The sequence below is a fragment of the Capsicum annuum genome, chromosome 7 (assembly GCF_002878395.1).
Source record: "Capsicum annuum cultivar UCD-10X-F1 chromosome 7, UCD10Xv1.1, whole genome shotgun sequence".
NCBI lineage: Eukaryota > Viridiplantae > Streptophyta > Magnoliopsida > Solanales > Solanaceae > Capsicum > Capsicum annuum.
In genome coordinates this window covers 205697387-205703220 of record NC_061117.1, presented here as the reverse complement: position 1 = coordinate 205703220, position 5834 = coordinate 205697387, and the positions used below count along the sequence as shown (strand labels likewise).

Below are 5834 nucleotides of genomic sequence, written 5' to 3'. Positions count from 1 at the left end.
GTTGGTGAGTCCTCATAGTTCGAGGACCTATTTTCTCAGATTTTCAGTTGTTATTACTTTCATGTCAGTTCGAGCCAGTTAGGGGTTTATCCCAATGGCTCTCCAATTTGAGTAGTAGAGGTTTTGTCAGACTAAACTAGCAGTTGTGTTTTTAGACTTTCAGTATGTTATATTTTAGACTATGTTTTCTAGTTATTTCAATTTTGCAATGATATATTATAGCCTTATTGCTTGACTTGATATCCCAAAGTGAGAGATAGAGTTAGTAACAGGCTCGAAAGGTTAGCTTGGGGTTACTTGTAGCCTTAAGCACTGTGTGACGCTCCGAGATGAGATTTTAGAGCATTACAATATGCAAAACAACAGAATAGTTGGATTGATCACGAGAAATTTATGGAGTTGAGAAGCCAGGGGAACACAAACCTAGTGTTCGTCTCATATCGTCTACAACTCAAAAGCATTCAAGATTTGGTGACAACTTACAATTGATATTGAAATCCCCCCATTTACTTTCCTATTTTACTTGCGGATTACATCAAGTCAAGCAACTGTTCATGTTTTCCCTGTGGGATCGACCCCAACCTAGTGGGATTATTATATTTGCAATCGACTTCATTATACTTCTAATTGGGGTGTAGTTTTGGGTGACATCACCTTCACCTTCTCCATGGCTTGAGGAACTAAGTAAGGACCAAATAACCTAGTCTCACCAGCTTTAAACCACCTAATAGGAAACTATACCTCCTACCATATAGAGCCTCGAACGAAGCCATTTGAATGCTAGAATGATAACTGTTGGTGTACGCGAACTCAATGAAGGCAAGTGATCAACCCAACTACCTCTAAAATCAATATCATAGGCCCTTAGCATATCCACCAATATCTAAATAGTCTGTTTCTCTTATCCATCCATTTGAGGGTGGAAAGAGCTAAGGTTCTCTTTATTCCCAAAACCTCTCTGAAATGAATGCCAAAAGTGGGAAAAGAACTACATACCGTATTCTGAAATGGTGGAAACTAGAACACCATGCAACTTGAAGATCTCCTGAATAAACAACTTGGTATAATCTTCTTCAGAGTAGTTAGTCCTTGCAGGCAAGAAGAGAGCAGACTTAGTCATCCAGTTCACAATAACCCAAACCGAATCAAACTGATTGCAAGACCGTGGAAGACCAGTAATGAAATCCATATTGATCATATCCCACTTCCACATGGGAAACTCTATCTCTTGAGACATACCAATAGGCCTCAAGTGTTCAAATTTCACTTGCTAATAGACCATGCACTTAGCCACAAAATTGGTCATATCTATCTTTATGTTGTTCCACCAATAGATCTCCTTTAAGTCATGATACATCTTTGTTAAACCCGGATGAATTATATACCTTGACTCATGAGCCTCTGCCAAGATCCTTCCCGCATCCCTTAAACATTAGGAAAATATAATTTACCTTGGTAACTCAAGATACTATCTCCACTAATCTCAAATGTCATAACCTTCTGCTGACCTACATCCTCCTTTATCTGCATCAATATAGTGTCCAGAACTTGCTTCTCCTTCACCTCAGCACCAAGATATAATTTAACCACTTCTTGAACAATCACCCCTCCATCCTCAAAATCTAAGAGACAAACTCCCAGATTTACCAATCGGTGAATATCCTTCACCAATCCTCATTTCTTCTCATACACATGAGATAGGATACCTATAGATAACCTTCTAAGAGCATCAACAACCACATTAGCTTTACCTGGATGATAATGAAGACTCATATCATAGTTCTTAAACAACTCAAGCCATCTCATTTTCCTGAGATTTAACTCCTTTTGAGTAAATACATATTGCAAGATCTTAGGGTCTAAATATATATCCATATAAACCCCAAACAGATAGTGACGCCAAATTTTCAAAACGAATACCACAGCCGCCAGCTCTAAATCATGAGTCAGATAACTCATTTTATAAACCTTCAACTGTCTAGAAGCATAAGATATAACCTTACCATGCTGCATCAAAATACAACCCAGTCCCACACGAGATGCATCACATACACAACAAAACTTTCAGTACCCTCGAGCAGGGTCAAAACGGGGATATTCAATTTTTGCACTCTAAGCTTTAGTGAGTAGCCTGTGTTTAGTTTCAAGCCAACCAATCACTTTTTGTTTTGGTTTTGTCACTGCGATCTATATGAGTTCAGTGATTGGAAGCCTTCTTTATGGTTCTACCATCCCCAAGTAGCTTCGAGTAACTGAGTGAATCACTTTCTCTTGCAACTCATATTTGTCATTAACATACCATGCATGCATTTTAGCTTTGAGAGAATGAATTTTCCTCTAGTACCAGCTGCAGTCATAAGGTACTTTATGTGTCCAGATACCTTCATGCTCCATCATATACAACTCATGTACCCACTTTACCCAAATAGATTCCTTGTTAACTATCAATTACCATAGTAGTTTACTAGCAGATGCTATATTCCATAATCTGCAATTTTTCACATTCAAACCACCAATTTTCTTTGTATGACATACTTTTTCCCAAGCTACAAGTGATACTTTCCTTCCATCAGTAGTAACACCCATAAGTATTCCCTACACTTTCGATCCACTTCCTTCTGTGTGCTTTGAGGAAGGATGAAAACTGCTCCACAAAAGTTAAATATTTCATCCCTGCATAAGACAACTATTTAGCGAAGGTCTTAGTAATTCTAGAAGTGATTTTATCCACTAGTTGTTGACACTCCAATTCATTCCATTTCTTTGATGACAAAGGCAATCCAAGGTATCTGAAATTTGCCTTCAGTAAAGCCTGTTCGCTCCAGAATTTAATCCTTAACTACCTCAGTAATACCTGCCATAAAGATGCTTGACTTACTCATATTGGCTATATATATATATTAAAAGTGTGAAGGCATTTAGAAAAGTGATTTGAACTTTTTGTCCTTTATTAAAATATTTCGCAATAGACAAAATCGTCTTTTCACCATTTTTCTTTAATTATTGTCATTTAAAAATTTTCCATATTACAACAACAACAACAACAACAACAAACCCAGTGTATTCCCACCTAGTGGGGTCTGGGGGGTAAGATGTACGTAGTCCATACCTCTACCTCTAAAGAAGTAGAAAGGTTGTTTCCGATAGACCCCCGGCTCAAGGCACGAGATACCACACAAACACATAGTAAAGCACAGAACAAGATTACATAACATAAGTACGGCACCCATAAGTAATATAAAACAGAGGAAAGCACACAGATTCGTAATAAAACTTGGAACACGGAATCATAACAGGAATCATAACAGGAATAAAACCCCCACCAAGTACTTCCCTACACTATCGACCCAACCTGGCCCTAGTCCTCTGCCCTAATTCGCGTCCTCCAAACCTTCCTATCTAGGGTCATGTCCTCGATGAGCTGTAACTGCTCCATGTCCCGCCTAATCATCTCACCCCAGTACTTCTTCGGCCTACCCCTACCCCACCTAAAACCATCCAACGCTAGCCTCTCACACCTACGAACCGGGGCATCCATGCCCCTCCTCTTCACGTGTCCAAACCATCTCAATCGGGCTTCCCGCATCTTGTACTCCACTGGCGTCACACCAACCTTCTCCCGGATAGTCTCATTTCGAACTCTATCCCCTCTAGTCAGCCCACACATCCAGCGCAACATCCGCATTTCTGCCACCTTCATTTTTTGGATGTGGGAGTTCTTAACTGGCCAACACTCTGCTCCATACAACATGGCCAGCCGGACTACCACCCTGTAGAATTTGCCTTTAAGCTTGGGCGGCACCTTCTTATCACACAGCACCCCCGACGCGAGCTTCCACTTCATCCATCCCGCCCCAATACGGTGCGAGACATCCTCGTCAATCTCACCGTTACTCTGGATCACGGACCTGAGATACTTGAAACTATCCCTCTTACATACCTCCTGTGATTCCAGCTTCACTACTACCTCATTCCCCCGCCTCACGTCATTAAACTTGCATTCCACATACTCTGTCTTGCTTCTGCTCACCCTGAACCCTTTAGACTCAAGAGTTTGCCTCCACACCTCTAATTTGGCATTCACACCCCCTCGAGACTCATCTATCAGAACTACATCGTCTGCAAAAAGCATACACCACGGTTAAAAGTGTGAAGGCATTTAGAAAAACGATTTGAACTTTTTGTCCTTTATTAAAACATTTCGCAATAGACAAAATCGTCTTTTCACCATTTTTCTTTAATTATTGTCATTTAATAATTTTCCATAAATTAAGATGTTGAAATTAACTAAAGTTTAGGTAAAAAATCATAGAGTAATATTTAACATTTTTATATCAATTAAAATTTTACCATATATATAGAAAAAGAATTCTATAAATCAATTTAATTATACGCTTTTTCTACATACAAACATATGACTTATTGGTTTCTTACTATAATTAAATTTCTGAGTTTATAGAGTTTGTTTCTTACTGTAATTAAATTCCTGAGTTTGTTTCTTTTTATTTTATGGAGTTAAGGATCATATCATATCATTATCGTTATTTTACTGCTACACATATTAAATGTTTGTCCGTACCACAAAACTATGTGAAATATAATCATGCTATGTCAATTGCAGTTTCTGACAAAGAATGGAATTTACGACTTTTGGAACTGGTTTGACGATCGGACGTGGTAATTATGATTGTAGGAGTTAATTAGTATTCCAGACAATGTTTTCATGAATTATAGGTTCTTAATTGAAAATAACTGGTAATTAACTTTTCCTCTTCTGATAGGTATCCCCTTGGACGAGTGATTGGTGGACCTGTTTAGTGTTTACCTTGGACTGACGTTGACTGCTGGCACCTTGTGGTGGTGCGTATTACAGATCATTATTGTTCTAGAGCATTCTTTTCTTCTTGCGAGTCTTCAAATTATGGGAATCTTTGTTGTGTTTAATTTTATGAAAAGATCTGTTCAGCCACAAAAGTAATAATGGTGTTTATATATATGATTGTTGGCAGGACACTCAATTGCTTGAATATTCATCTTTCTGTGGAAACTTCTTGTGTCTTTACTGCTCCTACATTCTCCGCTCTTGCTTCTTGGGCAACATACCTTCTGACAAAGGTTTCCCTCTTTTTGTAGTTTTACTTCTTGGTTCTTGTTGGTTCCGTCTCTAGATATTAGAACACTTCTCTTGAACATAAATGTGACTAAACCTTTTCGTTTTCTTTCATCGTGACCTTTAGTTTGTTACCATATATACTTTATCATAATGCTTTCTTTTTGCTATTGTTAAATTTATTTCAAGTAATCGTATTAAATTATTATACTTATGTGGAGTAATATACTTTGATTTCCATTTACTTGAAATCTTCTCTTTGGCACCTTGGTTTAGGGAGTGTTCTCTCTCTTTTGTATCAAGGAAGGTTAGAATATTCCTTGTTGAAGAACGATGACAAGACCTTTTCGTTTTCTTAATTTCATCATAATTTCTAGGTTGTCATATTTGCTTTATCATAATCCATTTTGTTATTGTTAAATTTGTTACAAGTAGTTGTATTATATTATTATGTTCATATTTAATACACTTCATTTTTTTTGTTTACTTTATTGTTTAGAGTGTGTTATGTGTATCAAAATCAACATAATTTTGAAATCAAAAGTTTTGGTGTTCGGTAGACTAATGGACCAGAAGTTCCTTATTGACATTGGTATGTGATCCTCTCCTAATCAACTACTTCCTCGATTTAAATATCTATATAGCCTTCTAATAGGGATGTGTTCCTTCGTTTTTCTTGAGACAAAGTTTAAGAAATTAAGGAATACTTTTGAATCTTATCATC

General features: G+C 37.5%; 1 long non-coding RNA gene across 1 annotated transcript; it reads left to right on the top strand.

The window, feature by feature from the left end:
* The first annotated feature begins 4447 nt into the window (after window positions 1–4447).
* LOC124900094 lies at window positions 4448–5116 on the top strand. Its single transcript, XR_007057764.1, has 3 exons — window positions 4448–4677; window positions 4782–4860; window positions 5010–5116. It is a non-coding gene; the product is annotated as an uncharacterized LOC124900094 (long non-coding RNA).
* Window positions 5117–5834: the final 718 nt, after the last annotated feature.